Raw genomic sequence first — 10,941 nt, forward strand, 5'->3', positions numbered from 1 at the left:
TCACATGGATGTATTAAATTGGGCACCTCCACCCTCATCCACTCTGACAGGTTTAAAGCAGTAAAATCTGCCAGCGTCCCAAATAGAATCTTAGGGTGAAGGCAAGGAGACCTTCCAACCTGAAGATCCACCTTAGCTAAGAGATAAGTTGTCCAATTAATCAGAAACAAACTTCTTGGTTGAATAAAAAATTATTTTAAATCACAAACTGACAGAAGACAAATAATGGCTTACATTTTTACCGTTATAAGCATTTCGTCAAATTGGTCATTCTCAGGAACTCAGTTTAATTCCAGAGGTACCATGATAAGACATATTCACAGATTCACGACTGTTTGAGGAAAAGTTGTGGATTGTTTTCATAGCGCGTATTGGAGATATATTTTAAGAAAACACACAGCTTGAGAAGCTGAAGTATGTTGGTGCAATGCTACTTGACATTATGTTGGTGCAATGCTACTTGACATTTGTAATTCAGTCACTGTAGTGCCAACAGACAGGTTCCTCCATTTTCATAATTAACTATGTTTACACTATTAAGATAGGCAGTGACACACATTTTTAAAGAAGGTCTCGGGTGTTTTCAGATTTCAGCTAGTATTTGTGAGTAGGTGTGTTCCATGAGGACCTACTCACCCAGGATTGCATTCCCAGGGATCCTGGGAATGTGATATTACAGTGACAGCCCAACTTTTTATTGGGTTCAATTCCTTAGTTCCAGTGTGTAAATAACTCCTAATGCTTCAGCATACCAAAACATTAATGCTCCCAACTTTGTGGGAACAGTTTGGAGATAACCCCATCCTGTTGCAACATGACTGCATACCAGTGAACAAAGAAAGGTTAATAAATCCGAGAGTTTCATGCAGAAGAATTGCAGCCAGCACATGTCCTGACTTCCACCTGATAGAACACCTTTAGGATGAATTAAATCAGAGACTATGAGCCTCACATTCTCATCTCATCTAATATCTGACCTGAGAAATGCTCTTGTGGAGGAATGGACACACTTCTTAACCTTCAAGAAAACCTTCCTAGACAAGTTAAGGCCACAAAGGGTGAGCCAACCAAATATTTAACCCTGTGGGTTACAAATGGGACATCGGTCAAGTTTATGTGTTTGAAGGATCAATTAAGCGAATTAGAGTTTCCATTAACATTACAATCTTACAGTAGTGTGAGTTTTAATTGACACATTGCTGCACTCTTGTGGCTGCACACTGAAATATTATACAAAGAAGCAGCTTGACCAGCGAGAGCCGTTCAAGGTAGCTTGCAGACTTAAGATGATTCACCTGAGTTTGTAAATGTGATCAATGACAGCTGGGGGTGGGAAGGAAAGGTAGAATTTGAGTTACCATAATACTGAAACATATGTTTAGTGAAAAATATAACCGTAAAATAACTTTAATAGTTATATATTTAAATAAACAGTAGTATTTATTCTTTCCAAAGTTTTTCCTGTGTAAATGTTATTTCTGCCATCAGTAAGTAACATCCAGTCTATCACTTTACTACACGTTAGTCTTTATGGTCAGACTTTACCTACAAACAACATCAGGGCAGAACTGCCAGAAAAAAAAGGCTTGAACATAGAGTAACAGCAGAGACAGGCACAATTATTTACTGGAAATGAAGACTTGGTGGAATCATTTTATGTTTTTGTTATAACATTTTTCTGTTTCTCTAAATTATTCTAGGAATATATTAGGAATACATTGTGAATAAAACACATAGTGCTATTAACATGAGTTTTATTAGAGGTTTCTATGCGTACTGTTTCTTTGCAGTTGGGCAGGTTTTACAGGTTTAATTTTACCCTGTGTTTGGACTGGAAAATGTCAAATCTGGCAACAGTGTCGAATTTTTGTTATTAATGAGCATGACACGCATGTCATGCTGGATAGAAATATGACGCAGCTTCTATGTGAGCGTTTAAAAAAAGAAGCGGCCAGCGTCTGTCCGCACGGAGACACGAAACTGTCAGTCTGATATTTATGAACTTTGGGACCCGTATTAAGGATGATATCTTCTAATCTCCCAAGATGCAGAATCGGAGTGGATGCCAAACCTTATGACTGAAACCTTTGTGGATCCGATTGAAATCGTGTCAGTGTTCATCGAGGCCAAGTTTGGCGCCTTGTACTTGACCTACCAGTAGGCTGCAGTGATGGCAAGCAGGCCGCAGGAGTGCTACGTTTGAAATCACTGCGTTGGTTATTCGGTAAGTTATTTTTTGGAAACCTAACTCTAAGTTGTTTGTCTTTTTCCACCGATGACGTTAGTGAAACCATTTTTTTGTGTCTAAACGGAGCAGCACACAAGGAGAGACCCGACCATGACCTGTCAGTGGCGGTTTGTTTGGTTGCTGCCGTCCCTGAAACATATGAGATATATCTGGAGCTAGCACTTCATCGATTATGGATATACTACAATCAAGCTGAGGATTGATTCCGTCAAGCTGCAGTGAATGGCTCAATATCATCAGCTGTATTTTTGGTTGGTACAAACTTTTTAAACTACTTTAATAATCAACTGAGCTTATTGTACTAGCAAGTGAAGTCCATGTGACTGAACTGAAATTATTTCAAAGTGCATTGAGAGACAACATTTCTTGTGAATTTGCAAAATATAAAATTTAATTTTCAAACTAACAAATGAGCGTCACCAATAAACAATATAAAATACCAAACAAAACCCCCAAAAACCAATACAAAAAGTTCAAAACCCCAAAAGTAGATATCAAAAGGTTCAAAGCTTATAAATATAATGTTAATTCACAACAATGTTGTTGTCAAGGCATTTTATGAAAAGTCATTTCAGGTTCAGTTAATTAGGTTAACTGAACCCAATTAACTGAACCTAGAAATAGGTTCAGTTAATTATAAAGTAGTTTAAAAAGTTTGTACCAAATAGCAGCAGATTGTATGGAGTCATTACTTATGGCATTCACTCCTCTTGACCAGCAGGGGGCGACAGTAAATTGCTTGTGTTGGGTTGTCTTTACAGCAGTCCCTCATACAGAGCATGCATGAAGTGACAGTGAAGAGGAAGCACTCCCCTCTAACAGGAGCAAACCAACAGCAGAACCAGAACCAGACTCAGTACCAGCATCTGCCATGACTGACTGGAGGTGAGAGAAGACAGAGCAGAGACTAGCAGGACAACAACAACAACAACAACAGGTCAACTGACCAGGTCAACTTTCTATGTTCCTGGAAGTGAAAAGGAGATGGAGAACAGTTAGGTGATGGCAGCATCATGTCAGCCAATGCTCTTTTTCAGGAAGCCAACACAGCTAATCAGAACACCAGACCAGGTGTAGCTTCTATGGAGAGAAAAATTACTGAGAAAAACAAAAAGTTTAGTTTCTAGCCAAACCTTTTAGTTAGAAACGGTTTAATTTCTAACTAAGCTTCTTCTCTAGTTAGAAATAGCAAATTGCCACCTTCTGGCATCTCTCCATATCAGTTCTTAACTGTTCCTGGCTGTTATTTTTGAGTTTTGATGCCTGATCCTGCATCTCCGACTTTCATTAACTTGACATTTTGTAACACGCAGCAGACTGCAGATGGACGAGCCCAGCAGCTCTTCCACTGGGCTCAGCAGGTTTTCTGGAGGAAACCCTGGAAGTGTTCCCAGGTGACGCTTCCTGATTGTTCTCCATTTTGACTTGAAACTTTCTTAGCAATCTTCTTTAGGGAACGCTGCAGGTATTTTTCTGTCTATTTAAGTTACTTTTAAAAGTGAGTTTTTGGAAAGTATTTTCATTCTTGAGTCATTAAAAGGTTTGACTTGAAACCTGCACCTGTCCTTTTGTCGCCTTCCCATCCTCAATTTCCATTTGCAAATTTGTTTCTGTTTGTACCAAAAACTGGATGAATAAAGTCTTCCGTCTGGTGCTTTGTAAACAAAATTGTTCTTTTTTTCTTTTTTAAAAAAAGGTTTTGTTGAGACCGGAAACTTCATAATTTCTTTTAATTTGTAGGTTCTGTTTATTTATTTAGGATATTATAAATGTCTTCCAGTTCCAGTGTTAAATGTTCATTAGAATTTAAAGTTTGAGAATGAAGAAGACTTCTTCCCTGTGTCCTCGACTCAGCAGCTTCTTTCTTCTCAGTTGGATTTTTATTTTCTGTCACACAACATAATAAATGTTGATGAAAATAATCCTATCAGAGTTCCTGTTTCTCCTTTTTATTTGTGTCTGAGCAGTGGGAGAGTTTCATCAGGTGTCCCACAGCAGCTTGATGGAATCAGACTTCGGTACAGTCAGTAATGACCCAAACAGGTCGCCGGTGTTTTCATCTGAGGTGCCACTGCTGGGGGAGATTTGAGATCAAAAAGCCTAAAACATCAGACTGAACAATAACCATTAGTGGCTAAAGCTCAACATTGGGGACAATGTTCAACTTTGAAGATAAACATTGGGGGCAACTTTATTTTTGCACAATTTATTGATTTAAGGCTGCAAATCCTGGAACCTTAAAGTGTTTCTAATTTTAAAAATCTACCTAATTTCAGTAACAAAGTTCTACCTTTTTCCGTTACAACTCTGAAATTAGTAATTCAATTATAGTGACATATGTAATGTAGAACTCCATAATGTAGGGAAATTAGCCGTTTATCCCAGAGTACAATAGTTAAATACAGATTAAGAATTAATAGATGTACATTGGCAAAGAGTTGGTAATTAATCTGTTACTGTATGTTTGATTGTTATTTAAATTGTCGTTATTATTATTGCTATGTATCTGTAGATTTTCTTGTCTTCTGAGTTAGTTTGTAACTGTTTTGTCTATGTCATATAATTTATCTGTTGGCTCTTTAGCACAGTATATTGAACAGGAACATGAATATTATAACATGGTTTTAATTACAAATTTTTGATAATCAGGTCATTGTAAGTAAGTCATTAAATTGAGATAAGTCATAGGATTAAAGAAGTGTTCTCTCCACTCCCTTTCAAACAGAAAATGAGTGGTAAGATAATTATTTTGTTCTTGGTTATGAATGCATTATTTTTTTCTCTCCTACAGATTGCTTGTTTTTAAAGACATGTTTAAAAATAAATCAACTATTTGTTAGTTTGAGTAAGCTACCAGCACTTACAGAATCGTGCTGTAATTGTTTGTGTGCTAAGTGAGCTAAGGTGGAATCATTTATTTGTATCAGGTTGTAAATATTTATTTTGAAGCAGGTCAAAGAGAATTCATTGTAACGGCTGTTAATTAATGGAGATGCTCCTTGTTGCTCTCGTCTGTTAACAGTTAAAGAAACCCGCAAAACCACATTCATTACTTATTGTGGTAAATATAGCATGTTGATAGATATTATGTGAGATATTGAAGCTGTGTAACAGCGGTGTAATGTTAGTGTATGTTGAGCATATTCTATCATTTCAGGGACACAGTGACCTGCGCAGTTCTGTGGACACATTGCGGCTGCGCTGCATCTGATAACAGACATACAACGTATTAATGCGCAAAACAGAGTTTGCAGTGATCTGTATTTGTAGACGTCTGTGTTTAATTTAATTCCAATAAAACCCTGTTTCACCTGTCTGACACTGTTTTATTCTTACAAACACCTTTGTAATTAAAATATTTTTTTAAAGGTAGGATATTCTAATAAAAAGATTAGTGCATTTGTGGCACCCGAGTGGTGTCCCAAATAAATAACTGCAAGGATTGTGAACAGAGTTTCAAAACAGACCAATAAAATTTACAATAATTTATTTAAAAGGTGAATAATTAAAAAGGAGGCACAGGCAGTCCTTGAAGGCAAAGTCAATAAACAAGTCCGTAACAGACTCTTAGCTGGCCCAAGGGGGGGTCCTCTCCCGGTCCCTGGCGAACCTCAGCCACGATCCAGCCACTCCTGCTCCTACAGCCCGGCCGCCCGCTCCTTAACGGCGACCAGTCAGGCGACTGCCCTCAACAGCGATCAGACGGGTGGTACTCCTTGGTGACCAGTCCGCCCGTCTCCAGTCCTCCGGTCCGCCTGCGCAGTCCTCCAACACCAACACCAACAACCAGCCCGGCTCCGTCTGCTTCTCTTCGCTGTCTCACCGTCATGGCTTATCATCCTTCCAGGTCTGCACGCTGCTTAATTAGATGCAGAACACCTGTGCGCTGCGGTGGGCGTATCCCGGTGTACATGGCACGTGACCTCAAAACAACCAATCAAAACCATGCAACACAACACCCCAAAAATATAACTCAGCTAAATCTAAGAAAAGTAAATAAGTTCAAAATATAACAAGCAATCCAAAACAGCAATATAAGAAACATACATTTAAACCAAAAAAGGAAAACCAAGGCCACATTACCACACCCCCCTACACTTTAACAAGGCCAGTCCCGGCCGATATTTACTCTCTATAGCGAGAAGGACATTGTCTTCTTGTAGCACGTGTAGAGCGGCGCAATACTTGTTCTGGTTCTTCATTAGTTACAGGATAATAGAGCATTAAAGGCAGTTCATGAGTTTCAACGGGAGGTTGTTCACAGGTCTGTCCAACAAATCAATCAAACAGCTGCAGCTGATCCAGAATGCTGCTGCTGGTGTTCTCACTAAAACCAGGAAGATAGAGCACATAACACCAGTTTTAAAGTCCCTCCACTGGCTCCCTGTAGCTCAAAGAACAGACTTTAAAATACTGTTGTTAGTTTATAAATCACTGAACGGCTTAGCACCACAATACATTAAAGATCTGCTGCTGTTGTATCAACCTTCCAGACCTCTCAGGTTCTGGTTCTGGTTCTGCTCTGCATCCCCAGAACCAGAACCAAACGAGGAGAAGCAGCTTTCAGCATCTATGCACCATAAATTTGGAACAAACTTCCAGAAAACTGTAAAACAGCTGAAATACTGACTTCTTTTAAATCTCAACTAAAAACCCACCTGTTTAGAATTGGATTTGAAATGTAATCAATTACAAATTTATTGATGGAACTTTACTTAATGCTGTGTTTTGATTATTGATTCTATGTTGCATTGTGTTTCTGTGATTGTAATGATGTAAAGCACTTTGAAATGTCTTGCTGCTGAAATGTGCTATACAAATAAAATTTGATTGATTGATTGATTGATTGATTGATTGTTCTCTCAACATGTCTGTGGAAGGAGCGATACAAGTCTTCAGAGCATTTCTGCGTAAGGTTCGTTCCTTCCCACCATTCTCTGGTCTAACACGATAAACCAGACCTGTGTCCACAACTACAAATGGCTCTGGATCCCACCAACTGTGTAGTTTCCCCTGTCCTTGTCTGTTCCTATCACGGACCCACAAGCGTTCCCCAGGGAGAAGCGCACTGGCTTTGGCTTTACCACACATTCAGCTTCATTTTAAACGGATAGGATATTCTGATGAAGGTGATATGTTTGTGGTTTTGTCGTGTAGAAATTGCTCCAATGCTAAGCTTCTGTCTCTCAAATAATGTTATCCAACGATAATATTTAACATTAACACATCCCGCTATAGTTTTCGGTTTGTAAACATGACGGTAGACGTTTTAGACGAGTAACACCGACAGATAGAGAGCTATCTTTGCTATCGTAGGAAAATCTGCTGAGGTAGCACAGATAGTCAGACCACCGGTTCTCAAGCGTGTTTCCACAGAAAAAAAAAAAGTTTTTCCACAGCGGGAACTCTGCTCAACTGTGCAGCATGAAGATTAAGTTGCTTTTCAATTCTAACTTCCGATTCGGGACTTGGTTAAAGGGCAATTCCACTTAATTTTTCACTACTTTCCTCATCTTTAATCGACTCTAGTTTAAAAACTACAACACCTAGACTCTTCAAACATAGACTAGATTATTCTCAATTAGTAGCAGAATATTTAGAACCATGTTTGGAATTCGTAAAACTTTTTTCTGATTTGTGAAACTTCACTTAACAGACCGCTGCAGAAGAGCTTTAATTCCAACAGCCATCACCATCTACAATAACTCTTTGAAGAATTAATGAGTTACACCAACATTTAATTTCTCATTGGGATTAATAAAGTGGTTTTGAATTAGAACTGAATTTGAATTAGAAAAAAACTGCATGGAACAAGTGTGAATAGTAATCTAAACTTTAGTGAAGTTTCACAAATCTCATAAAGGTTTCACGAATCCCAAACATGGATTAAAATATTCTGCTATTAGAGCAGAATAATCTAGTCCAGGTATGAAGTGTCTAGGTGTTGTAGTTTTGGAATTACGGCAGATCTCTTGCTACCGCGACCGAAAAAAAGGGTGAAAATTGCCCTTTATTGCAGTTTCACAAATCAGAGAAAAGTTTCATAAATCACAAACATTGTAATAAATATTCTGCTATTAGAGCAGAATAATCTAGTCCAGGTTTGAAGAGTCTAGCTGTTGTAGTTTTTAAACTAGAGTCGATTAAAGATGCGGAAGGTAGTGAAATATTAGGTGGAATCGCCCTTTAGCCATTCCCCGAATCGGAAGCTAGAATTGAAAACCAACTTCAGCTTCGTCTCGGGCCCCGCAGAATAAACCCAGATGGTAACGGTTCACGTTTTTCTGCGTCAAACGTTACGTCACATGTGGGCCGGTCCAAAAGCCGGTCAACGGAACAGAAACGCAACAAGCATGGCAGTGAAGAACAGTGTTGTATAAAGTACTGAAATCTCAGAGTCTAGTAAAAGTATAAGTACCTCTCCAAAATATGACTTTGGTAAAAGTCCAAGTCACTGACTGAAATGTTACTTGAGTTAAAGTCTTAAAGTATCTGAAACTTCTTGTACTTAAGTATGGAAACTACTGTAAAAATGGATGTACTCAAGTAATGTAATGAAAAGTACAAGTAAAAAGTAAAACAAAGCAAATGCAGTTTGAATGACATTTTTTATATTTTGGTAAACTTGTCAAATACACTTAAAATAATGTACCCAACCAAGTGCAGGCAAAATTAAACCTGCTAATAGATATACCTGCAGGCATCATTTAGTTAAGAAAATGAGGTGCTTTACCTATAGCACAAGGTTAACTTAACCTGCTTTACAACTGAACCAGCTTCTTAGTAAACCCTCCAGGACAGAAAATACAAAGTTTTTGTAAGCCTTAAGTTTTCCCTTCAAGTAAGGTCAGTGCTGAAAATGAGAAAAATAAATAGTACAGAAAATGCGGCCAACATGAAGAAAAAGATCTGTTACGATTACTCTACTTCACAAATCAGTGAATCAGTCAATGCTACAGTCAGTAGGTGGTGCACACAACTGGTCATTATGCAAAAGAAAAAAAGAATTGGGAGGGAAATGCAGCTTATTGGCATCTGTAAACCTGGTTTTGAACTTGCATGCCTTTTCTATATTCGTTAAATTTAGTCTAAATTGCTATCGCTATGGTTTCTGTCCCCCTTGAACAGAGGAGTCTAGGTAGCCTGCTACAGTCAACATTAGGCCTAAGCTAAATACACCACGTGTGGAACTGAAACAATGCCAAACAAAGTTCATTTATGGTCAACGTTTCACAATACAGTAGTGTCTAGTGACCAAGCTATAGTTACTGAAACAGGAGGATTATAACCATTTCATAAGACGTTACCTCGACGTGTTTCTTCAAGTGGGACGGGGAGTTTTTGTAAGATAGAATTTCCACATCTTTGGGCAGGAATAACATACACTGCATGCGGTACGACGAATCTTTAACACCCACGAAAGAGTATATTGTGTTTAAATAAGGCCATGGGCTCTCATCACCAGCTGGTGGTTCCCCTGGAGCCGTGTCCGACGTAGTTGCAGTCGTTGTGGTCTCCGTCTCCTCCTCCATGTGGCTGCTGCTGATTGCGAGACTTGCTTTGTGTTTAATGGGAGAAGCTAAACAGGTGTATCCTATTGGAGGTGATGAACAAGCCCAGGCAAGTAGGCTACGGACTTTGATCGGTAGCCTACTTGCTACTTGCTAATCAGTAGGTGGGGTCAAAACACTTGCGTTTCTCTCTCTCGCTTTTTTGTAACGAGTAACTAAACCACACATTGAAAATGTATCGGAGTAAAAGTACGCAATTAAGTTCGGCAATATAGTGAAGTAAAAGTGAAAGTCATCAAAAATTTTCATACTCGAGGAAAGTATGAAGTACTCCAAAATATACTTAAGTAAAGTAGTGAAGTATTTTTACTTCGTTACTATACAACACTGGTGAAGAATGTGACTGCTGTTTACTGTATAGCAGATGTTGCCCCTCATTATAAGTTTATTTGCAATTAGCATCAAACTCAAACACGAAAGAAACTCAACAGACAGTAAAAGAGCCTGGTTCTGGGCTGGACTGTTACTAATCAGAAACGGGGAGGGGCTTCACCCCCATGTTCAAATATTTTAGAATGTTTATATAATGCGTTTATTTTTAATATAGCCTACTGACTTTTTTTTTTTTTTTTTAGCAAACAGTGGATTTTTCAATATATTATCTTATTATTCGGGTATAAATAAGTCCTTCAAATAAAACCTTAACAAACTTGATCAGACGTCAGCAGTTAAAGCAGATCACCTTCTGTCGCAGTCAACCTGAGACGCTGCAGCTGACAATCCAAGCACTGGCCCTTTAACGGACGGACCGCTCCATTCAGGAGGGAAGGGGAAACAGCTTGAAAGCCAGCGACATCCAAGAAAATCTAATATTATGCAAAGAGCTGCTCCAATATATCCAAAAGGCAAACATGCAGAGAGTGTGTGTGAGAGCAGGACGGTTTAGTTAGAGTAAAAAAGGAACGAGGCTAGAGGGGGGGGGGGTCCTCTCCCCTTCATCTGGATTTATGTGTCTCATTGCAGGGTCTGAGCCGCTCTCCGTTAGGTTTGCTAAAATCACAACACCGAACGGGAAAATGTCATCCTCAGTTCCAAAATAAAATCAAAATTAAAAATATTTTTTTATGCATTTATGTTAACTTCTTGGTTTGCGCTGCACTTAGCTGCAGCTCCATTTTCTCT

This window comes from Xiphophorus couchianus, chromosome 6 (assembly GCF_001444195.1).
Source record: "Xiphophorus couchianus chromosome 6, X_couchianus-1.0, whole genome shotgun sequence".
NCBI classification, from domain to species: Eukaryota; Metazoa; Chordata; class Actinopteri; order Cyprinodontiformes; family Poeciliidae; genus Xiphophorus; species Xiphophorus couchianus.